The 26,313-nt window shown below is 33.5% G+C and overlaps 1 long non-coding RNA gene across 1 annotated transcript; it reads left to right on the top strand.

Moving 5' to 3' along the window:
* Nucleotides 1-1,811: 1,811 nt before the first annotated feature.
* On the top strand, nucleotides 1,812-25,084 carry LOC148610665 (uncharacterized). Its single transcript, XR_015924732.1, has 15 exons — nucleotides 1,812-2,340; nucleotides 2,545-2,595; nucleotides 6,992-7,049; nucleotides 8,737-8,810; nucleotides 9,049-9,334; nucleotides 9,667-9,752; nucleotides 12,161-12,260; nucleotides 12,922-13,019; nucleotides 15,001-15,388; nucleotides 17,648-18,158; nucleotides 18,399-18,671; nucleotides 19,340-19,439; nucleotides 19,956-20,044; nucleotides 21,288-21,679; nucleotides 23,381-25,084. It is a non-coding gene; the product is annotated as an uncharacterized LOC148610665 (long non-coding RNA).
* Nucleotides 25,085-26,313: the final 1,229 nt, after the last annotated feature.

Genomic DNA, 26,313 nt, shown 5'->3' with positions numbered 1-26,313 from the left:
CTTTGACATGAGAGGTTCCAGATTATTTTTGAAAGAAGGATTTAAGGTTCCAGGCTTTAATTTTTGCAAATTTTAAACATAATTGTGAACTTGCCTTGCCATAGATTTGTGGTATGTCATAGCTAATGAGCATGAAATTGCATGTATTGTATTTGAAATATACAATATTTTATTTTCTCAAACATTTTCATTAACTGGTCATGGCATGATACAATACAAAGACATGGCTTAGTGTGTATTTTATTCTACATGTATTTTTCTGGTTCCATAAATTGTGCTGTGAGATGTACAAGTACATGTATACAAGTATGTTTTCAGTCCGTGGAACTCAATTTACAGAGCAGTGAACCCATCATACTGATTTTTACAGGTTTTAAATTAAAAGCAGTTTTATTTGTTTTGTTTTAGAGGTACATTCTGAGTGGTGTGAGATAGAAGCCCCTGCAGTCCACATCATGTACAATAGAAAGGGTCAGCCTACCCTCCTGTAGGTCAGCCATTATCTTGTGGTTTAAGAAGCTTATATGTCAGGTAAAGTATTCACTGTTGCACTTTTCAGCTCAATAGTCCACCTGAGCTAAATTATGATGTACATGTACATGTATTGCCATCATTTCCTGTCTGTTATCATTTGTAGTGATTAACTTTTCTTTAAATATAAACTAATCAGTGGATTGTGTATCAGAGAAATCAAGGGAACCAAGATTCTATCAGAAATCAAAATAATGTAACTCGGGGAAGATACATAAATTTGTATTCATAAATGATTCAAACTTGTGTGGCAACCCCTAATTTGAGCTAAAAGCAACAATTGGCACTTCAAAGCTGCTACTAATGTGTATAACTTAGTCTTGTAATTTTAGAAAAAAAAACTTAATTGATAAAATTATCCATATGATTATGCTTACTAAAATTTTGAGTTGAGATTTGTCTCCTTATTAGACTTTGTGTCCTTGAAATACCAGGATTTTGAAAATTAAAAGAATAACTCCCCTAATGCAATGATCTTAATGATGAAAGTACCCTTATACAATGTAGTATATGATAGATTGTGTGAAAATATAGTTATACTGAAGTTGTATTTCAATACAAGTGATAAAATGCTAAATCTATTTTAAAATGTGTTCAGTCTTATTTTATATATATTTTAGGTAACATTTTAGTTTGCATCATTATACATGTATTTACAATTAAAACATGTTATTGAATGGTTTTCCTAAATTACAGGATGATTCATTTATTTCAGAAAATGGCAGCTGTACTCAGAACAGCAAGCTGCAGAAGCCAAGTTCCCATAGGTTACAGGACCCTCTGACTGAATTCTTCATTTCAAAACGCTCGTCCATTCTTGTTCAACTAATACTACTAAAACCACTAACCTTGAATGGGATGGTGAGCCTACTTGCAAGATAATCCGGGGGGATTTCTTGTGAGGCCTTTGGTGGGGGAAGATTTGGTCTGATTCCTGGGGAAAGACAGCTACAGAATTGCATCCCAAGGTTCTAAAGACAGCAAATCATCATAACTGCTGAAAGAGTAGACCCTTTCAAAAAAAAGGTTTGTTAATATTTATTGATACATAAATATAAATCAATTCATATTCTCTATCAGCTGTTTAATATACATGTATACATAGTTACATACGCTTGTTTTACTAATGTTTTCTAAAAGTTCTCATGTCTAATGTTCTTAACCAAAAGGTAATGAACTTCTATTTTCTTTATGATAGGTTGATGCAATTCTTACACAGTTGCTTTGTCACTGTGGAAACAATGGTGTGGATACCAGCAGGCCAAGGTGAGTAACAATACTGCCTAGCTATTACATGTATATATGAGTAAGTTCAGTAACAGTTTTTAGCTACATATAGGATTTTTTTTATACCCTTCGAAGTTAGGGGTATATCAGAAATTACTGTATGCATTTGTTTATCTACTAGTAAATATTTTGGTAATACAACCTCTGAAATATATCATTACATCAATAACGGAAATGCTAGGCATTATAAATCCAAGTATGCAGATCTACGAGGATGATAGAATCAAGATAGTAATACATGTAACTATGGCAAGATGTTTCCTAAGAAAGATAATCCAATTTGACACTTTTACATGGGGTTAACAGGTTTTTAAAGCATGTTTAGGCAATGAAGCCCCCGGAAATCTTAATTTTGCTGAAAAGATGTATTTAGATATAGAGAGTATTTAGATACAAGGGAGATAATTCTATCCTTTCATGGATAATAGCCAGTGTTTTAGGTGCAAGTAATTTTAGAACAGAAGGCATTAAATTTGTAATTAAGTACATATTAAGCCAAGTACATCTAATTTTCTAAGCATGGCAAGTACAAATGTAGTTTCAAGCATTTTCTTACTCTTAGTACTATTTCTATCACTAGTAGTTTGATCAATATATGCAGTACACAAACATAATTGCCAGCCGGAACTCAGACATTTTAAATAATGTTTTTATCCGATATATTGCAGAATCATATTTCTTGGCTTTTTATGACATAGGTCTCTATTTTCTTCTTTTAATTTATAGCTGAACCATGTTGAGAAGACGGGGGAACTGCACTTAGGTGGATTTGTGCCAGTAAGTGAAACTTAATTACAAATAAGTTTTATATTACACAAAAACAAATAATAATCAAGTTTCCTGTCATACCTGACAGAATGGATTTGTACAAACTATGATTCTGAGGAGGGTCAGAAAATTTATTTTCAACCACATCAGGGTAATATTATTTATTTCCAATTTGATGCATGAAGTATCTTGACTGATGTCAAAATATTTTTTTTATTGTCCAAGATGTGTAGGGCAGAATATTTATTTTCAACATTTTCAGGGTCAGAATCTTTATTTACAGCACTGCCACCCCACCCCCCACCTCAGAATCAAATGGCAGTCCTTTTCCTTAGCCCAAATCAATAGCCCTGGGCTTCAGGCTAGTAGCTAAATACGAGCACTGAAGTGGTCATCCCCTTACCAATATACTTTTAAGGTTGTTATTATTGTTGATAAATTTCAAGATTCCTTGATTCAAGATTTTTTCAATTATTGGTTTGATTATGGGATTATGAATGACTTCGGATCTGTTTACGCTGAATAATCATCGATATCCCATAATTTAACCAACTGAACACATTTTTTTCAATGTGGATCAGTACTATCAAATGTCAATCAATTACGCCATTGGTTATTTACATGCATGCTTTTGGTGCATTGGGATATCCCATTGAAGAAGTTGGTACTAAGGGGTTGTGGCTAAAATACCATGTTAGGTTAAACAAAATGGACAATGTTGCTGCACAACTCTGAGCTATTCAGAATTTCACAAAATTCTTTGGGTAGAATATATACCTATTTCGACTATTATTTGTCTATTGATTTCCATAATTGTTGTATCACTTATGAACTAAATTATGTTTTTTTGGTGTCAGTGTGACACTGCATCACCATCTGTTTCTTCCATACATTTTTAGCTCACCTGGCCTTTGGCCAGGTGAGCTATTGCTATCACTTGGTGTCCGTCGTCGTCATTAACAATTATACAAAACTCTTCTCCTCTGAAACCACTTGATTGATTAGAACCAAACTTGGTATGAATGTTCCTTGGGGTATCCTGCATAGAAGTGACATGGGGATTTTTTATTTGTCGAAAAAACATGGTCGCCATTACTAAAAATAGAACATAGGTGTCAGACAGTAGTAGTTCACATATATCTCCAAAACTGTAAGGTTTAACTGAATTCTGATTAAGTTAAATTATTCAGCATGATAAGATCTATCTCTGTCAAATTTTGGTTTTAACCTGTCAAACCATGTTGGAGTTATTGCCATTTTTAATGTTATTTCTTTCAAAAATCTTCTCTGACACTACTTGACCTATTGAAACCAAACTTAACATGAATGTTCCTTTGGGTATCCTTTATAGAACTGATTTGGGGATTTTTAATTCGTCAAAAAACATGGCCGCTGTTACTAAAAATAGAACATAGGGGTCAACGATTTTTGCTATTTTTAGTATCATTTCTTTCAAAAATCAAATTACTCGCACATGTAAACAGTATTCATACACTTTTGTGGTAAATTACAAATATGATTTTGATGTACACATTCTAAGCTTTATTTTGACTACTTTTTATCAGAATACACACTAATAATGCACTTACAATGCATATTTCTAGATTCAATGTGTTTTTGGTACTACATGGCCATTTGACCCGGAAGTGGTTAGTGAGACCTTGAAATGGGAAAAATGACAGTTTTCAGTCAATATCTTTAAAACAGTGATAGAATTTTATCACTTTTATAATAAGCCCTACCAAAGACTTCTTGAGTCAAAATTGTTGGACAACTTCTTGTTAAATTTATTGCCTTTGAAAGGCGAAATTCAAGCAGGTGGGCAATATAGGCTCCTAGGAGCCTCTTGTTTATGTCACAGTCTTTGTAAAAAAATTTATGTTGAGATTTCTCATACATTTTAGGTCAGTTAATAATGAATCACTGTATACATGTTACTTGTGCTAAGTCAATTGTATTTGGTATGCAGTTGCATTATCTTTTCATTACAGTTCCATATTTTTTTCATGGTTTATTGACTGAAATTTGAGATTTTAATGTTACTTAATTTTGATTTTAAGTTCTCTGATTAATTCAGTTTACTACTCATGCCAGATCAATGGTACTGTGTATTTTGTTTAGTTACTTTAGCGTCACAAAAAAGTTAAAATTTCATGTAATTTTCATTTACATGTATATGCCCCTGCAGTCATGGTCTACGTGAACCTAGACAATCAAATCCTAGAAATTTACTTGTACGAGGATAATCTTGAATTACAAAACAATTGTTATGATTGAATGCAAGAGTTGAAAAAACAAAAATTTAACAATGTTGGCACGTAGTTTATAGCCTTGAAAAATTTATTTGGATTGGTTGCCAATTAAGGAAACGTGGTCAAAATACAGGACATTGCATTATCTTCGAAATCTATTTGGTACTATTAAAGGGTTTTGCATGTTGAACAATACTGTAAAAAAAAAAAAGGAAGGATATGTTGCCAGTTGCCATGGTGACTGATTTTTTCTGCCTAAAATTGCCTCGATTTAAATGACATTTCCTGGGGGGGGGGAAGAAATTGTCAGAAACCATATGACTGGTTTTAATAAAACAGTTGACACATATCTGGTACCATCTGAAGTTGAACCCCAAGTTTTCATTACTCAAAAAAGAAGTTGCCATTTTAAAATTGCTGCGGAATAAGGAAAAAAAGGTCAAAATACAGGACATAGCAATTTCTTGAAAACCTAGGTGTCTAGGAACTTTAAATTTTGTACAACAGTAAAGTTAATTGACATGCCAAACAAGATTTGGAGGGGGGAATACACCAAAATTTCAAAATGCGCCAAAATTGGGATGAAATCTGGTTTCTACATGTACAAAATGTATGTTGAAATCAAACACAGATAAAAGATGCTGTTGTCATGGTGACTGATTTTCCCACCAATCTTCAAAATGCTCTGTGTTTAGGATGGAAAGTATGTGTGGCATCTATATTTTGAAGTTGTGAGGCAATATGCATATGGGAAGTGACTTGCCCCATGTTTCGCAAAATGAACTTTGCCTTGATATACTGACACTTAAAAAAGAAATGAATGCCTTTCTCAGAGGTGTTTACTTACATGGTTTCCCTATTTTCTACGAATTTTGACTGCAAATTACGCTCTACAGATTGTGAATATCTTTATAGTGCCTTTGTTAAAATTTCAGAAAGTCCATGATTTTACGGATTATTTCCTTAGAATACGGTGAAAAATATGGATTATCATCAAGTAGTATAAACAGATCTGCTTTCTGCATTTCAGATAATATTTTGAAAAGGATTTCATGGAAAACCTTTTTTCACCATAATTCAATGCTTTCTTCTTACAGAGAACTAAGGGTTACTACTTTAAATGCAGAAAACGTAATTTAAAAGATCTATAGGGTCTTGTCAAAAATATTGTGTTACATCGGTATATATTGTCTTCTTCTGCATTACCTTATAAACATCTATATACTAATCCTATTCCATCATCAGGTGGAGTCCTCCTGCCGTTTCATTGATATTCTATGTGTACAACATTCAGAGGTGCTCCTGCTCAAGTGACCCAAGTCTGAACCTGAAACTGGATGGCTTACATCATTCTGCTTCTCCTGGTGTAATTGACATTCTTTCTCTTTCTCTTTTTCTTTCCATTTTTACTTTACTATAACTGTTCACTAGTACACTGCATTTTCCCACACATTTTCTCATTACTATAACTGTTCACTAGTACATATATTGCGCTTTCCCACAGTTTTCTCTTTACTGTAACTGTTCACTAGTACATACATTGCAATTTCCCACAGTTTTCTCTTTACTATAACTGTTCACTAGTACACTTCATTTTCCCACACATTTTCTCTTTACTATAACTGTTCAATAGTACACTGCACTTTCTCGCTGTTTTCTCTTTACTATAACTGTTCACTACTACGTATATTGCACTTTCTCGCTGTTTTCTCGTTACTGTAACTGTTCACTAGTACACTGCACTTTCCCACAAATTTTCTCTTTACTATGACTGTTCACTAGTATACTGCACTTTACCTCACATTTTCTCTCTTCCTCCAAATCCATTGGGATGCCGTCTATCTGTCCCTACCAATATACCAAGGTCCACAACGTTAGCCTTGCAAAGCCTCTTTATATTACTATTTTATGACACTATGTCCTCCATCCTGGCTGCTTACGATCATCTACAAGTTTCTGGTACTTTGTGGTGATTCTTTCATCAGCCTCCTTTATTCAGTCTTCCAAAGGGGCTGTAAACTCAAGCAAGACTACCTGCCTGGTTCCCTGAATGATTTATTGGTGGAATTATACACTTCAAACATGACTTCAACTAAAACTTTGTTAAAGTAATTTTGTTTTTCTGAGCATAACATCAAAGTTTTATGTTGTAGCCTGAAGATACAGATGAAGACACAGATGAAGATACAGATGAAGACACAGATGAAGATATACAGCATGTCACAACATTGGATCAGGTAACATTAGTCTTATAAATGCTTTATAAAATGTGAGCTCATGTTTTATGTGGTAATTGTTCTTTAATATTTATGGTTATGCTGCCAATGGTAAAATGATTATTAATTATAAGTTCATATTAAAAGATAAAAATAGAAGTATAATTTAGCTTGACAAATTAAAAATCAATAATCATTCTATATCCCTTCTGAGTGGTCATTCAATGAAGCTAATTAAAACCAAAAAAAATTGCTGTAGGCTATATCTTCCATGTTGTGCTTGAGGGGGAAAATCGTGTTGCCTGAGTAAAGCAAGGAAGGATTTCTGCGGAAACAATGCCTCAAATGATTGGCTATCTTCACTGAAATAACAGTCAACAGATTTCAGTGATACTGCCCTTCTGTATGTAGTAAGGCTTAACTACATACCAAGGTACCCTGCTCAATGTGATATTCAACCTCTCAACATGGCCCCTAGAGGATACTGGTCAATATTTCACAGAGCAGGAGCAACATGATTACAGATACATTACATTGGTAGAAATGTAAGTAATCTTGCATTTATACAAGCATAACAAGTAAATTTGTGTACCAGTCTGTTCACAAATAAGTATCCAGTAGAAAGTATTTTATTTTCATAAATCCTTCCTAGTCAGATTTAAAATAAGGAGGTTGGACAAGAATTAATGGATAAAAACTCTATGATCCCTGTTTAGAAAGCCATAGACAGAAGTTTTGACAGAAATTGATACAAAGAATTAAATGCAGTTCATTGCTACTAAATGCAATTATAATGTAACAATCTGTTTTACTTGTAGTCTTAAGCTTAAATGAATTAAACAAAAATGTGTATTTAGGAATTGTGAATGTTTTATAGGTCACCAGAACCAATGGATGTTTGCTGAAGGTCAATAAACAGTGAACAGAAGTTATTGTATGAAGAGCAGTTCAACCAAGCAGAAGGTTTCTACTTTTCCTATTTTCCTTTTTTAATAGTGTTTATAATAATAAAAGTTTTTTTTTTTAAATCAGGAAATGTAAATTTTTTATATTAATACTGCAATGGTGCACCCCCTTCTTTAAAAAATAATTGTTAATATTGGGCATAAATGGGCAAATGGGACTCCTCCAAGACCTCCAGTGTTCAATAGTACACTGCACTTTCCCACACATTTTCTCTTTACTATAACTGTTCACTAGTACGTACATTGCACTTTTCCGCTGTTTTCTCTTTACTATAACTGTTCACTAGTACACTGCACTTTCCCACAAATTTTCTCTTTACTATGACTGTTCACTAGTACACTGCACTTTACCTCACATTTTCTCTCTTCCTCCAAATCCATTGGGATGCCGTCTATCTGTCCCTACCAATATACCAAGGTCCACAACGTTAGCCTTGCAAAGCCTCTTTATATTACTATTTTATGACACTATGTCCTCCATCCTGGCTGCTTACGATCATCTACAAGTTTCTGGTACTTTGTGGTGATTCTTTCATCAGCCTCCTTTATTCAGTCTTCCAAAGGGGCTGTAAACTCAAGCAAGACTACCTGCCTGGTTCCCTGAATGATTTATTGGTGGAATTATACACTTCAAACATGACTTCAACTAAAACTTTGTTAAAGTAATTTTGTTTTTCTGAGCATAACATCAAAGTTTTATGTTGTAGCCTGAAGATACAGATGAAGACACAGATGAAGATACAGATGAAGACACAGATGAAGATATACAGCATGTCACAACATTGGATCAGGTAACATTAGTCTTATAAATGCTTTATAAAATGTGAGCTCATGTTTTATGTGGTAATTGTTCTTTAATATTTATGGTTATGCTGCCAATGGTAAAATAATTATTAATTATAAGTTCATATTAAAAGATAAAAATAGAAGTATAATTTAGCTTGACAAATTAAAAATCAGTAGTCATTCTATATCCCTTCTGAGTGGTCATTCAATGAAGCTAATTAAAACCAAAAAAAATTGCTGTAGGCTATATCTTCCATGTTGTGCTTGAGGGGGAAAATCGTGTTGCCTGAGTAAAGCAAGGAAGGATTTCTGCGGAAACAATGCCTCAAATGATTGGCTATCTTCACTGAAATAACAGTCAACAGATTTCAGTGATACTGCCCTTCTGTATGTAGTAAGGCTTAACTACATACCAAGGTACCCTGCTCAATGTGATATTCAACCTCTCAACATGGCCCCTAGAGGATACTGGTCAATATTTCACAGAGCAGGAGCAACATGATTACAGATACATTACATTGGTAGAAATGTAAGTAATCTTGCATTTATACAAGCATAACAAGTAAATTTGTGTACCAGTCTGTTCACAAATAAGTATCCAGTAGAAAGTATTTTATTTTCATAAATCCTTCCTAGTCAGATTTAAAAGAAGGAGGTTGGACAAGAATTAATGGATAAAAACTCTATGATCCCTGTTTAGAAAGCCATAGACAGAAGTTTTGACAGAAATTGATACAAAGAATTAAATGCAGTTCATTGCTACTAAATGCAATTATAATGTAACAATCTGTTTTACTTGTAGTCTTAAGCTTAAATGAATTAAACAAAAATGTGTATTTAGGAATTGTGAATGTTTTATAGGTCACCAGAACCAATGGATGTTTGCTGAAGGTCAATAAACAGTGAACAGAAGTTATTGTATGAAGAGCAGTTCAACCAAGCAGAAGGTTTCTACTTTTCCTATTTTCTTTTTTTAATAGTGTTTATAATAATAAAAGTTTTTTTTTTAAATCAGGAAATGTAAATTTTTTATATTAATACTGCTATGGTGCACCCCCCTTCTTTAAAAAATAATTGTTAATATTGGGCATAAATGGGCAAATGGGACCCCTCCAAGACCTGCCCATGTACATCATATTTAATTGGAGGTAAGACCTAAACATTAAAAAATCCAAAAGAATTTTCTAGCAATGAATATATTTTTGAATAAGGTGTAATTTGCTATTTTTTTACATTTCAGTGATACTGCCCTTCTGTTTTACATAAAATGTTTATTATCAGAGGTAGACTTAGAAAATAATAGCAGTGATAAGACCTATACTGCTACCACACTCTCCAAAGAAGCGATTGTGGAAAACCATAAATCTGTGCTATCCTCTTTTGGTCACTCTGCCAAGGACGATGATTGTGATTTACCGTCTATGTACTGGATTCCTATACTCTGCAAGAATCCATACAAACAATGTTTCATAGCTGGAAAATGTACCACCAAACCTATTTCAAAACTTTTAACTTCTATGCTCACAACTGTACAATCCTACTACAATACTTGTTAATCCTGTAGTGGTATTAATTCAATGTGGGTCCTGAAAAATTCAAAAGATCTTTTGGAGACAATCAGTTCAAGACTATTATCTGAATATAATAGCATTAAAACCTATGATTTTTCAACACTGTATACTTGCATTCTTCATACTTAGTTAAAATCCTGACTTAAAATATTATACATCATTGTTTTTCCAAAAAAGATGGTACACCTAGATACAAATATATAGTTCTTGGTAGAGATTCCTCATACTTTGTAAGAAACAATTCCAAATCATCTTCCAAATATGCAGAGGAAGTTGTTTACAAAATGCTGGAATTTTTAATAGACAAAATATTTGTTTTTCAACAAACGGTCGGCATTCCAATGGGAACAAATTGTGCTCCTTTACTTGTTGACCTTTTCTTTCACTCTGATGAGGTGGACTTTACAGCTGATCTGATCTGAAAGAAAGAATATTGTTTAGCTAGATCCTTTAATCTCAGTTTCTGGTATATAGATGACATATTATCTTTAAACAATCCTAATTTCGGGGATTTGGTACATCGCATCTACCCCAAAGAACTTGAGATAAAGGATACAACAGACACTGTGAGGTCAGCCTCATATCTTGACCTACACTTAGAAATTGATGGTAAAGGAAAACTATTGATCAAACTTTTACATTGAAAATCATGCATTAATAACAGTTTAAACAATGACTGAACATCCTACCTTTTTTTCCTTGTTCAACTTAATTTCCTCAGCATGGCGATGTGCTTCACTTTTCTCATGTATTTTCACCGTCTCAACACGGAAAGACTTGCAGCCTTTTGTAAATTCAGATGTTTTCCTGCAGTTTGACACACATCACAGAACATTGCCTCGCTTTCCTGGCAAAAACGTAGCCAAGGGCGGTTTTCTAGCCATTCATTTCTGAAAGTCCTTGGTTTTCTATTAAGTTCATAGTTTTTCTCCTTTTTGGGGGCTGGTGCTTTTGCACCGGTCACAAATTTCCACATTTTAGAAAAACAATCAAGGTCAAAATAAAACCGGAAATAGGAAATCCTAATGTAAAGTCGGAACCGATGACGGAGAAACCAGATTTTTACTTTGTTTACAATACGATCGATAGACAAAAATAAATCGGAATAAAACTTAAGGAATATTGTTTTAAATAATGTGAAAGGTGAAAGTAAAAGAAGTGAGTGTCCTGTAATACATTTAAAATTGGCAGTCGTCCATCGGACGAGTAGAATACAAACTGAGGTCGTCCGAGGTCAACACAGGTCGCCGGTGACGATCGGACGACCGGGAATTTCGAACACTGACTTTATGAGAACTCTAACAAATAGGCTTCTGGAACAGGGTTATGTTGCTACAAGATTAAAGTAATCACTACAGAAGTTTTATGGTTGTCATCATGAACTCGTGGATCGTTATGGTGTGTCCATCTGCACATGAAAACTGATTTATTCAACGGGTCATAGTTTTCCTTTCCTCGTTTGTCTACCCTGGACTTGACTTGTTATGAGCAACTCGGTGGTTGTTTCTAGAAAAACAGAGGACGCTTTCCCTACCGATGCACCTGGTCCATACTCCCAGATTTTAGTGGAGTCCAAGTTGCTCATTTGCTTTTGTTACTTTGTATGTAATTTTAGTTACTTCATGTTCTTTGTTGTGTATGTCTGTTTTCCATGTTTGGTCTTTGTCCCTGGATTACATTCTTTTGATTACAGCAATAACCTTGGTTCCCTTGATTACTCTTTTATTCTTTTTTATGAAAATAGATGTTTGTGTATGGACAATTGTATGTATTTTTTTTTACAGGTAAAGAACTAAAGGCTGTTTATGTGAAGGTCAACACTTAACAGTACATACATGTATCATTTTGGAACATGTATTTGAAGTATTTCCCAGTTTATGGAAGGTACTGTACTTGTTTTAATAATACATGTACTCAGTGATTTCACATTTAATCATAATTCAATTGTAATATGTCAATTAAGGACACAACCCACCGTTCACATTTTGTCAGCTTAAAGTTCAAAATTCATGTGAATTATTTCAAATATGTATGTAATTCAGCACAAGTTGTTCCATTATGTATGGACTAAACATCAGGAGTTAATTTCTTATAATAGTGAGCTTAATTCTTTATCTACTCAACTGTTCACAGCTAAGTTTGCATTTGTTTGGAAGGAATGTGAAACCTAGTTAAAATTTCCTGCCTTTTCAGCTCACATAGCTAAAGGCCATGTGAGCTATTGCCATCACTTGGCGTCCATTGTGTCGTCGGCTTATTACAAGGCCTACAAAAGTCTTCAGGGATAAGAGTTGTCAGAACGACTCCTTGTATGAGTTATTGGTTCAGCCAATATCTTGAAAACTCTGGTATATAGAGAGACACTTTCAATTGGTGATGTGATCCTTATGATAAGTTCTACCAAAGTCTTCTTGAGTCAAAATTGTTGGACAACATCTTGTTAAATTTATTGCCCTTTAAATGTAGCGATTCAGGCTCCTGGGAGACTCTTGTTTTATTCAAGGATACTGAAATATTAAAGAATTTTGTTTTGTGCATCTTACAGTTTTGTGAAGGGCTTGTATATATATGCAGGCAGTAGCCTCACTGCTATAGGTACCCTGCAGTAATACAGAGGTGATGCAGTCCTTCCTTATTGGTCAGGTAAGTAAGAAATTAGTTGGAAAGTAATCCTAAAAGAATCACCATAAACCGTCCAAAACTCTGCCAAAAAATAAGCACCACTTCAATGTGAGGTATTTCTGTGCTCCATTATTTGAATCTCCATCTGCATTTATGTACCTATCTCTTAAATATCTTTCGTATTTTGTATGACATATTTTTGTAATGTTTAGATGTAGATACTTGACCACATTTTTGATTTAACAAATTTTGTATGAATTATAGAACTCAATATTTTATAACCTTTCAAATCCATTTCCTCTGAAAACACTGCTTACTTGATTGAGGTAAAATGGCAGATCAGATATTTTTTGCATGAGAATGTTGATCAATTGATAATAGAACAGACTCTACTTTGTATTTGACACACTGTGTTGATACAAATCTGTGGTTTGCAATAATGAATTTTGTTAGTGCAAAAACAAAATAACAAAACTGAAATTTATGGTTTTCTTCAATCAAACTTAAACAAATAAACTATATTTTGAGTTTTAAAACTGGACTGTTATCAGTTTAAAAGATAAACCTGGAAGTAATGGTTCAATTATTTTTTTTACTTAATGCGCTTGTCTTTTTTTTTTTTTTTGTCATATCAACTCTGATATACTCATTAAATAAAAAAGTATAAATTTATCAAGAATTTATTATTATATATACTGTTTTACCCTTGTTTCTACGTGTCTGTAACACTTTTCCCACCCACCATGGTTTTCTGCAACTACTCGTCATAGTGGCTTGAAATTTTAATACTTCCTGTAGGTATGCCATATGGTGGGATTCATTTTCTGAAAAAAAAATTGACAATTTCCTGTTTAAAAATATTCTTTTATTTCTTTCATAGTCGATTGAAAGCAGGGATATCACTAGTGAGCCAATGCTCATATATTTCGTGATGCAGTGATTGGGATTAAAATTTTGCCAATGGGACTATGGCCCCTTTACCCTTCAATTCAATGGGACATTTTCAGTTTCAATGGGCCACTCTAAAAAAATCATGGGACAAAATTTGGAATAGCAGCTAAGGCCGGCTAGACATAGATATTGAATAGATATTTAATTTACACAGCAGATCAATTGTTTATGAACAGTTAACAATTAATGTGTCAATTAATTGTCACATAAAATTACTTCTTTTCTGTTTGAGTTTTTATACTAATGTATTGTCTAGTGCTTTATCAAAGTCCATATCCCCCATCAGTTAGACCCTAACTTGGCTATTAAAGTAGTTCATCAAAAATGATAGAAAAGAGTATTTTTTTGTTTGGCTGCAATCAGATTTTAGATTTTTTTTTTTGGGGGGGGGGGGGGAGGGTACTTAAGGACTACTATCAATTTTTTCAAAAGGGGGTTCATAATCGTGTCCAGCTGCCAAGTTAGTTTCTACAACAATTGCAGTTTGATTCTTGTAATTACCATCATTACTATTTTTAGGCTTTGAAAAAGGTAATTTCTTCTGTTTTGGGTCTAGCTTAAAAAGGTTTTCAATTTCAAATGGGACCGCGAGTCCACGCTTTTCTGATATTATCAAATTATTTTTATTCTTTAAAACAATGTTTATTGTTCTTTTAAACGCATAAGCGATCAAGAATATGTAAGCTAAAAATTCGACTAAGAACTGTTTCATTCCCCGGTCTTCAAATCCCCTCAAAACGTGGCGATCAAAACATTCGCCTGCAGCTAATAAAACATTAAAAGACACCAACATGCCTTTTGTACTAGACAACACTCCATCATCAATGATGGAAACTTAATGCGCGCATATGACGCAACAAATTAGTCACTCAATGTGCCATTATAAGAGGAAATGCGACTATAGTGCACAGTAATCCCAATCACTGTTGATGGGCCAAAAAATTGTTGAGAAATGGTAGATAGGAATTAAATTTCAAAGCAACTGAATACTTATAGCAAATCTACCTGTTCTAATATGCTTATCTCTATGACAAACTTTTTGTGATTTCAGAACAGCTTTACTCAGAACAGCAAAACTTCCAGCTGAAGCCCAGGACATTCGGAAACTGATTTTTTCTAATTTTTTTCTTTTTGGGGACTTTTAGGGAGGGAAGTAAATATTCAAAATCCATTCAAATTTGTCTTCCATATCATTCAACCCTAACAACCCTAACAAGTACTAAAAATACTCATAAAACTAATGTAACTCACATTTAACCCCTTACTAACACACATGCACTTAACCCTGAATGAGAGGGAGACTTCTTGCAAGAAATCTGGGGGGATTTCTTGTGAGGCCTTTGGCATATCTCTTTGGCGGGGGTAATCAGTGGATGTCTGTCCTTGGGAAAAGATCACAAAAGATAGCTCCAGTATATGTAAAATCAAATTATCAGAAGGTATGTACACTATTTTATAAAGAAACAGACGGCGTTCACTTCCTAGCTCACTTAGCCCCAGGATTATATCTCCAAAATCATTAGGTTTATCATAATTTTGACAGTGTATAGGTGTCAAGCCTGATGAGATCTATCTGTTGTCAAATTTTCATGTAAATCTGTGAAACCATGTTATTGCTTTTTTAGCTCACCTGGCCGTAAGCTATTGCCATCACTTGGCGTCCGTTGTCGATGTCCTTGTTAAAAATTGCTTCAAACATCTCCTCTGAAACTACTGAATGGATTTGGATGAAAATTAAGTTGATTGTTCCTTGGAGTATCCTGAACAAAATGACTGGATTTTTGATTGGTTAAAAAACATGGCCACCATTAAGTGGAATATAGGGGTCAGGCTGCAGATTTTTGCATATATCTCCAAAACTATATGGTTTGACCAAATTCTGACATGAACAAAAGTATCTAGCGTGATGAGGTTTATCTGTGGTCAAATTTTCTTTTCAGAAACTACTATACAGAATTCAATGAAAGTTTGTAATCATTTTGGTTTTTTGGGTATCCTAAATAAAATTACCATTTAGATTTTTGGTAGGTTAAAAAACATGGCCACTGTTACTAAAAATAGAATTTAGGGGTCAGACAGGAGTTATGCATTTATCTCCAAAACTGTTAGGTTCAGCCAATATCTGTAAATTGCTGAAGTTATCCTTATAAGGCCTACAAAGTTGTCAAACGACTCCATCTAAGAGTTATTGCCCTTGAGAGGTATAAAATGACATTGTTTTTTTTTTTTTACAGTTTTCAGCCAATATCTTGAAAAACTATGATAGAATGAAACTTTCAATTGCTGAAATGATTCTTATTGTAAGGCCTACAAAAATCTCCATGGATCAAAGTTGCCAGAAGAATCCATGTAAGAGTGAAAGACTTGAAAGACAAATTGTTTTAGCAGTTTTCAGTCAATATCTTGAAAATTGTAATACATGTATGTAGAATTAAACTTTTATTTGATGAAATGATCCTTATGATAAGTCCTACCAAAGTCTTCATGAAGTCAAAATTGTTGGACAACTCCTTTTTGAAGTTATTGCCCTTGAAAGGCAAAAATTTAACAGAGAGCAATTCAGGCTCCTGGGAGCCTCTTTTTTGATATTTTTTTCACTATTTTGATGTTATTGAATTGAAATAGTCTCCTCTGACACAACTGTACCAGTTAGAACCAAAATTGGTATGAATGTTCGTGAAGGAATTCTGCATAGAACTATATGGAAATTTATGATCTTGCAAAAAATATTGCCATGGTGAAAGTTTCAACATGATAAGATCTATGGTAAATTATTCATGTAAGGCCATACAAAAAAACTGCCTAGGTTCTCAGGTCACTTTTTAAAAACAAAAATTATACGGGAGGAAATTTCATCAAATTGACTAATTCTGTAAATGTACAGGATGTTGAGAAGTTCAATGAAATACTCCATGGCATTAAAACTTCACTGGCATATGAGATGTGGCAGGAAGCCACCTCTCCGCCACGAGAAAAACTTTCGTTTTTAATGATCAATGTTAAATATCAGTAAAGTTCTGGAAAAGTTAGAAGTGGTTAGTGAGACCTAAGCCATGTTGGAGTTATTAGCCTTTTTCTTTTTTCTACAAATTTTAAGCTATTTTAATGTTTTTATTCTAAAAAAATATTAATTGGCTCTACATTATTGTTCCTTTTACCTCCTTTTCCTGCAAATATTTTTTGTTGTTATCAGAAACCTCAGTGGATTCTAAGGGGATGCCCCATTTTTAGGGAGAAAATTTTGGTTGATTCTTAGCTGGAGCAGATACCCAACGTGTTTTTTTTTTCAGTCTTTTCCACTTAATATAAAAAGCAATTAATTTTAGTTAATTATTTACAGCACCGTGTTGGGAAAGATGCCACGTTCCTCGCACGTGAAAGAACCCTACTGTGGTATTTTCCCAGAGTAGGAACCATAGGGCTCCGCCACAGGAGGCTAAATTGCCCGACCCTACCCACCTCTCCCTATTTCCAGTGGCAATCAAAATTTGTCGACCCTATTGTCCTTGTGTCCCATCCCTTTTTTTCATTGCATCATTATTTATGTTCATTTTATCATCAATTTCATGTTCATCGTCTGAATATAGCTGAAATATTGCTGCTCGGACGTTAAACCCCAACAAACAAACAAACAACTGCATACAAGAGGATGTATTCCGATTTTTTCTTACCTATTTTGTTGTTTTCATCTTTTCCAGCACCATAGGTCATGAAGAGGTAAAATGAAATAAACTTTAGGTCAAAAGCAGTGGAGAAAAGCTGCAGGTCAGACATTGGGGAAATAAAATAAACTGCAGTTCAAAAAGTGGTCACTTGAGCAGGACTTGGAAGCCAGAAACCAAGTTTATTTGTGATCAGAATGGTGACATAAGAATTGACAAGCTTATCTGATGATGAGAAGGGACAACAAGAACACAAAAAAAGAACAGGAAGAAATCTGTAGTTGTGAAATTGAATAAACTGCAGGTCAAAAGCAGTTGAAATAAGCCTCGGGTCAGCAAGTGGCTATACTGGAGCATGAACTTGGAAGTCAAAAACCAAGTTAATTTGTGATCAGAACTAAGACAATACAGTAAACATTGTTAACTGATGATGATAGATATGTAAAAAGAAAAAAGAAAATAAAGATAAAAAGACAAATGGAGAAGATACGTAGCATGTCACTGTGTTAGATCAGTTAACATTAGTCTTAGAAGTGTTCTGTAAAATGTGAGTACATATTGTATGTGATATTGTACTTGTATTTGGCTATATTGTCAAGACATATTTTGATTTTCTTTTCACAAAGCAAGTTTTTGTTTTAATAATTGTCAAAGGGAAGCAGTAATTAAGATTAAAGTTAGTACTAAAAGATAAATGTTCTATATTTCTATATATATATTTCTATATTTGAGTTGTCATACAGTGAAACAAACAAATGCTCTTACACTTCACTTTTATTTGCTGCAGGCTATATCTTCCATGTTGTGCTTGAGGGGGAAAATCATGTTGCCTGAGTAAAGCAAAGAAGGATTTCTGCAGAAACAATGCCTTAATTGATTGGCTATCTTCACTGAAATTACGGTTAACAGATTTCAGTGATACTGCCCTTCTGTATGTAGTAAGGCTTAACTACATACCAAGGTACCCTGCTGAATGTGATATAACCTCTCAACATGGCCCTCAGAGGATACTAGTCAATATATCAGAACACGATTACAGATACTTTACATTGGTCGAGAGGTAAGTAATCTTGCATCTCTCTAGTAGAAAGTTTTTATTTTTATGAATCCTTCCTATTCAGATTTAAAATAAGGAGGTTGAACAAGAACTAATGGTTAAAGAAATCTATGATCCCTGTTTAGAAAGCCATAGACAGAAATTGGTGAAAAAAAATTAAATTCAGTACATTGCTACCGAATGCAATTGTAATGTAACAATCTGTTGTACTTGTCATCACCACCTAGTAGAAGGTTTCTACTTTTACTCAATTCTTTTATTGTTAGTGTTTATAATTTTTAATATCCAGGACAGGTAGATATTTTTATATTAATAATTGCATAGTGGTGATTACAATGGGGGTTCCGGAGGTGTCACTACTCCCTTATACCACTGCTCCAGAGGAGAGTGGCTATACTGTGTTACGGTGTCTTGAACCCTTTTTTTTTTTGGTTTCATCTTTTACATAGTATAGTGCCATTGCTCTTGAATTTTTTACAAAGTTTGGGCAAGAAGGGGCAAATAATAGCCTGAAAACAATCCCGAAGATCTTCCCTTTTACCAGATAACAGTTTTAAACATTTAGAATTGACAGAGATCAAGAATTTTCCAGCAGTGTGTTATTTTATAAGGTGTAATTTTGTCAGCTTGAATTATTTGATTGTGTATGTATTTTATGTTTTTTTTTACAGGTACAGAACTAAAGGCTGTTTATGTGGAGGTCAACACTTAACAGTACATACATGTATCATTTTGGAACATGTATTTGAAGTATTTCCCAGTTTATGGAAGGTACAGTACTTGTTTTAAAAATGGATTCTGCCTTGATGAAAATAAAATTAAATGATGACCAGGCATGGAAAACAGACACACACAACATACATAAAATAACCAAAATTATGTTAAGTAAAGTAAATGAGCATGGACCAGGTGCACTGATAGGGTAAGCATCCTCTGCTTTTCTATTACTAGTTGAACAAATCAGTTTTCATGGTCAGATGGATACATGAGTTCATGATGACCATTAAACTTCATGATGCAGGAATGTTTTAACTCTCAGATTTCTCCAAAAGGGAGATAATCCAAATGAAATGTTTTACATGGTAAAACCTTGTTGGCCTAACTTCTCAAGGGAGTTCAATATGTAATTTTATATGAAGGTTAGGTCTCATATGGAGATAGTCATGAAGGAATATAATTATTGTTGGATGAACATTTTTAAAGTCTATTTGAAGCGAGGGCTATATTCTTTGTGAGCTTGCTCACAAATTTCTAGTAACATTAGCTTTTTGTTTTGTCCTCTTGCAGTTTTGTGAATGTCTTGTATGTATATATGTACAGACAATAGCCTCTCTGCAGTAATTACAGAGGTGATGCAGTCCTTCCTTGTTGGTCAGGTTAGTAATAAATTAGTTTTAGGTAATCCTATAAGAATCACCATAAACACTGTCCAAAAATCTAGCGCATCTGCCAAAAAAAAAAAGCACTTTTATGTGAGGTATTTCTGTGGTCCATTGTTTGAATCTCTCCATCTGCGTGTATGCAACTACCTCTTAAATATCTTTTATATTTTGTATTTTGACCACCTTTTTGATTTATCAAATTTTGTTTGAGTTATTGAACAGTGTTCTCTACATTTTACAATTTTCCGAATACATTTCCTCTAAAATCACTTTGGTTGAGGTAAAATGACAGATCAGATATTTGAGAAAATTTGATCATTGGAGCAAACTTAATTTTGTATTTGACAGTTTTTTTTTATGACTTATTAATTCTGATATACTCATTGAAGCTTTCAATATATATATAAATAAAAAAAGTGTAATTATATTAATCTAGGTAAAGGTTATTAAGAATTATTATTATACCCCAGAAAAATTGACTGTTTACCAGACTTTATTTATTTTTCATATGTTGTGGTATCACTCTTATAGATGTCTGGTTAGGGATGTCAGTGTTGTCTTGAATGACTTCTTGAGTACTCCCTTGGTATGAGGGATTACCAAAGACCCACTACATCTCTTATATTATCTAATGCTGGACAATGATGTTAAAAATAGAATGCTATGATAATATTAACAGTTCCAGTTTTTTTCATTTTATAAATTGTATTTATGTTATTCTTCGTAAAATTGGCTAATAGAGGAAAACAGCAAGTTTTATAGGAAACACACATTTAAGTTAAAAATAACACCATACAACATTAATTAAAACTCCTCTGGAGGCTTTGAATGAGATCAAAAATACAAGTCAATGATTATCATATTTATTGAACAAAGAAACATACAGTGTATATACAGGTAAGTCTGAAGGTATTATCGAAACTCCAGTTTTTAAATGTTATTTTATGTTAAGGTTATCACTGTTTCTTATATAAAAGGCAAGGATGGGAAAAAACCCAAACGAGAAAGATTTTTTTTATAAAGTACCCAGGTAACTCAAATGCTACTTGATTCTCAGACTTGTCAAGGAATACTCAAGTACTCATTGACATCCCTAGTTATTACTGTTGATGTGCCAAAAAAAAAATGGTGGTTAAGAAATGGTAGATAGGAATCAAATTCAAAGCAACTGAATACTTATAGCAAATCTACTTGTTCTAATATGCTTATCTCTATGACAAACTTATTGTGATTTCAGAACAGCTTTACTCAGAACAGCAAAACTTCCAGCTGAAGCCCAGGACATTCGGAAACTGATTTTTGATCTAATTTTTTTCTTTTTGGGGACTTTTAGGGAGGGAAGTAAATATTCAAAATCCATTCAAATTTGTCTTCCATATCATTCAACCCTAACAACCCTAACAAGTACTAAAAATACTCATTAAACTAATGTAACTCACATTTAACCCCTTACTAACACACATGCACTTAATCCTGAATGAGAGGGAGACTTCTTGCAAGAAATCTGGGGGGATTTCTTGTGAGGCCTTTGGCATATCTATCTTTGGCAGGGGTAATCAGTGGATGTCTGTCCTTGGGAAAAGATCACTAAAGATAGCTCCAATATATATAAAGTCATATCATCAGAAGGTATGTTTACTAATGTACAATGGAACAGATCATATATGCCTTTAAGCTCATCTAGCCCAAAGGATTATTTCCCCAAAATCATTAGGTTTATCAAAATTTTGACAAAATGTCAAGTCTGATAAGATCTATCTTTTGTCAAATTTTCATGTAAATCTGTGAAGCCATGTTGGAGGCATTACCTTTTTAGTTCACCTGGACAAAAGGTTCCTGTTAATGCCTTCACTTTGCATCTATTGTCTGTTGTTCATAAACGATTCATATTTTGCTAAAAATACATGAAAACCCCTAGATTAAATTTAACCTAACTTGGCAAAAAGAATACATGCAGAGTCCACTTTTGGTTATGCTTGATTACCATATTTTGGTGCGTATAATACACATTTATGTATTGTGCGCCGTGCAATTTTGAAGGTTTAAACATATGAAAAAAAATTTTTTAGACTTACATTGCAGTAAATTTCGTGAGACAAAAGATGGATATTTTGCACTTGATCCATCAATTTATTTACTTTGAGGCAGTATTTCCTTCGAAAATGTGAAGGAAAGAAAGTTATATGCAAGCTTAAACATTGTGTAAAGATCAGTAGCTACATAAATTAAATAATTTTAATTTCGAAGCTTGATAAAATTGACACAGGATGTATGAAATGGCTTATAAAACAAAATCGAAAGTCAGGAAAATAGGACATTTCTGGTTTTGGTTGTAACTCGAATTTCCCAATTTTTCATTTAAAAACATACTTTTAAGAAAGGAAGTGGTAAGAAACAATCAAAATAAGTATCATAATAATTTTCTGCAGCAAAAGCATTTGATAAGGAGAGTTTGGCAAAAGAGAATTTTGTTACTTTTTGGTTTTTAGTTGTTTCATTTAGATCTCGAACCATGACATTTTATAAGGAAATAATGTATAACATTTGTTCAAAACATGTTATTAAGACATTTAAACATAATTTGAAGAAATTATCACTACAAAGTCAGTACTTAAAGATGTTTTTCATGATCAGATAAAATTTCTTAACATTTCACTTCCAGTTTGTTTACATTATGCAATGTCTTTTCTCATAGCAAATTCCTTTATTTGTGGCCAATTCTTATATATTGATGCATAATACACCCCTAATGTTCTGGAAAAAATATTCTATGTAAAAATGTGCCCATAATACACACCAAAATATGGTAAATAAGATGGTCGCTAGAGGCTATTGAAGCTCCTGTTTGGCCAATTTTCAAAGATCAACTCCTGAAACCACATGTGCCAATGTTTTGAAGCTTGATAGGGTTAATGACCTGAATGCTTTCTACAATGGATCCACTTTTTGTAGGGCTTCGGTGGCTCATCGGGTGGCTATGGCCACTGGAAGTTACCACCGGAAAACTATACATCTTTGTTTTCTTTTAGCCAATAGCAACCATTCTTGGCAGAAATAATAAAAGGGACAACTTAAATGTTGTAAGATTTTGGTTCAGCTTGATTTAACAAGATGGCTGCCAGAGGCTATTTAAGCTTCAGATTGGCCAAAGAATATGTATCGCCAAAACTAGAAAGTTTATCAGAATTTGTTAATTTTTCATGCAAATCTATTAAGCTATGGTAGGAGTTATTGTCTTTTTTTGCACTTTTACTATTTCATTATTTGTTGATTACAGCAGTAAATATTCATATTCTTTCTTTTCTATTTGATTTCTTTCATCTTTTTCAGTCAATGACCGGAAAAACATACTGTGGGTCAAAAAGCAGTGAAATGGAATTAACTGCAGGTCAAAAGCAATAGACAGAAGCCACAGGTCAACAAGTGGCAACTGGAGCATAAACTTGGAGGTCAAAGTACAAGTTCATATGTGATTAATTGACAGATTAATCAGAATGAAGACAAAAGAATTGACAATTTTAACTGATGATGATAAAAATACAAAAATGTAAAAAATATTAAGATAAAAAAAAAATAAAAAAAATGAATTCAAAAAGTTAAGAACAGTTAAAAGCAAAAGAAACAAAAGATAAAAAAGAAGGGGAAAAAATATATTTTTGTACATTATTTATCCTTTAGGATCAAAATACCTTATGTTGCTGGTTCATGCAAGGAACTTCCTCACTGTTTCTGAACACTACACAAAAATATGATCATTTTATAGCATTCTTTTGTAACCTGTAAATATGTTTCTGGCAATCATTCAGCTCAGCACGATCTAGTCCATGTTTTGGCAATTATTCAGTTTTTTAACGATAAATTTTAAGTATTTTCAAAGTCTATATCTTCTTTTAGTTAATCATTGTATGTATTGAATTTTGTAATATTTTAGCATTTCTGCTTTGGTTCTTTAATTGAAATACACTGAAAAACTTTTTTTTGTAATGGTAACTATTTTATCCCTGTCCCCCATCTGGTAATTTACATCATAAATAGTTTTTGTTGACATTTTCCCCATACTGCAAGTGTCAGTCATTTGATATGTGATTTTCATCTTATACCATGCTTACCATACCAGATTAAAATATTGCCTCTATACAGAAACTTCGATTAGGATCGAGGAATTGATGTCCTGCCCATGTTTTTGGGCAATGTCACATTCACCATATAATGAAAGTAGAATTAGTCTCAAATCAAAGAAAATTTGTTAAAACACGAAGGACAAAGCAAGTAGTGGTAAAAAGTGATATAAAAAATACCAAAAAAAAAACCCAAAACAATTGATATAAATCTAATATTCATGCCTACATACACATTAGGGGCAACATTTGTTCTCGGCACCTACAGTTCAATGGTATAATTAAGGACCCTTTACCATGTATTGTGCAGAATTTAGGTACAATGTATGTTGAACCGGCTTCCTGTATGATTAAAAACTAGTCTATTTTAAGGATAGCAGGGGTATTCTCGGGAACAGATTTTTCATACTTAAGCATTAAATTTTTATTTTAATTTTTTGGTTCCAGAATGGTTGTTATATTGCCAAGGAGTGGATTTGGGAAGTAAGCTCCCAAATCCTATAAAATGCTCTTTATAAGGCATGCTTTTCATAGCCTCCGTCAACTAAGTGCAACTCCACCTTCTCGTGGGGAACTGTTTTGACAGACGGAGGTTGGGCGAAGGCGAACTACTGGCGCCTTAACCAGTCAGCCTCTGGTAGATGGGACTCGTTAACCTTGCAAGGTAGCCCATCTAGCTGAAATGAAGATAATTTTTTCAGCATTTTTCATTTGTTTGACTATTTTAGCAGTAGTTGTAATACTTTTAACTTAAATTTATACATGTGTCTCAGTATTGTAGTAAGCTAAAAAAAAAAAGCAGTTTCTTTTTCGTCTTGCATTTTGTGATGAATTTATGAATTAGCAGTCATTTGAAAATATATATTGAATGTTAAGTTTGCTTGATGACTACAAATAAAATGAATGAAACTTACTTTTTTATTTTGTTAATAGCCAATCAATATGTACTCGAAGAAAACAAGTACACTGAATTTAAGTCGGTTATTCACTTCGCATTTGCTTCTATTCCAAAATTTTATGCATATAATTCTTTTAAAAATTTAACGGCTGGATCAATTTAACCTGTCATAAAAATAGAATTGCGTTCATAGTTTAGAGTGGTGCAGTGATGAGCTATAGCCTATTTTTTCTGGTTTCCCTTTGTGAACAGGGCTGTACATCATATCAGAATAACAGGATAACCAGTGTATACCAAACACCCATAAATGTGCACATAACTGATTCTTTTGGACAAAAAAGCCTTGACTATTTGATAAAAAACCAACAGAGTATCATGCTTCCAATATGTACACCAAAACATGTGCACAAGGAATTTAAACCCTGTATATACATCCAGTGAAAACCCATCATCAAAACCTTGCGTTTACGTAACAGAAAAAAACAGCTACTGCATCAAACAGTAAAACTTTACAAATAAAAAAAAACTGCAAAGACAATGAAATATAAATCTAACAAAAAAACCTAGGGCTACCATTTGATTTTTAAACGGGTGCTAGGATCAATTTGAAATTTGAAATATTTTTTTTTGTGGCATGAATTGTAATTCAATATGATGTTGCAGTTCCACTTAGAATCTTCCTGTTCTTATCGTGATTGTACATATATCCAACACGGTGTCCGGACACCGAACTGAAAACAAGCCAGAGATCAACCCATGGAATACTGTGTACCCCTCGCAAACAAAACTCCAGGGGTACAAGGCTCACCCTGTCAGTTTGTCCATCTGTCAGTCCATACTATTTTCTTAGGAGCATGCATCATGGTTATAAAACTTTATGGGATGTCATGTAACCACATGGATGTGTGCATACTGTCAGGAATTTATATTTAGACGAAATTGTAGACATGACACCTGTTGAACTTAGGCGTTTTTCGGCAAAAATTGGTCTCATGTGTTGTCTGCAACTCCTCCTCTACAACTTGCAGGATTAAATTGTTATGAAACTTAACAGTGTTAAATTACCGTTTTGGGATGTTCATATTGTCAGGAATTTATGTTTGAGCAAAAATTGTTGAAGTGATGACTGTTTGAACTTAGGTGTTTCCCAGTAAAACTTCCATTGTCTGCAACTCCTCCTAAACAACTTGTAGGATTGTAATGAAACTCAATTGAGCTTTACATTACCAAATTGGACGTGCATATTG

The sequence above is a fragment of the Perna viridis genome, chromosome 8, assembly GCF_037379345.1.
Source record: "Perna viridis isolate PV_CMFRI_1.1 ecotype Kerala chromosome 8, ASM3737934v1, whole genome shotgun sequence".
NCBI lineage: Eukaryota > Metazoa > Mollusca > Bivalvia > Mytilida > Mytilidae > Perna > Perna viridis.
This window is presented reverse-complemented; position numbering and strand designations above follow the sequence as displayed.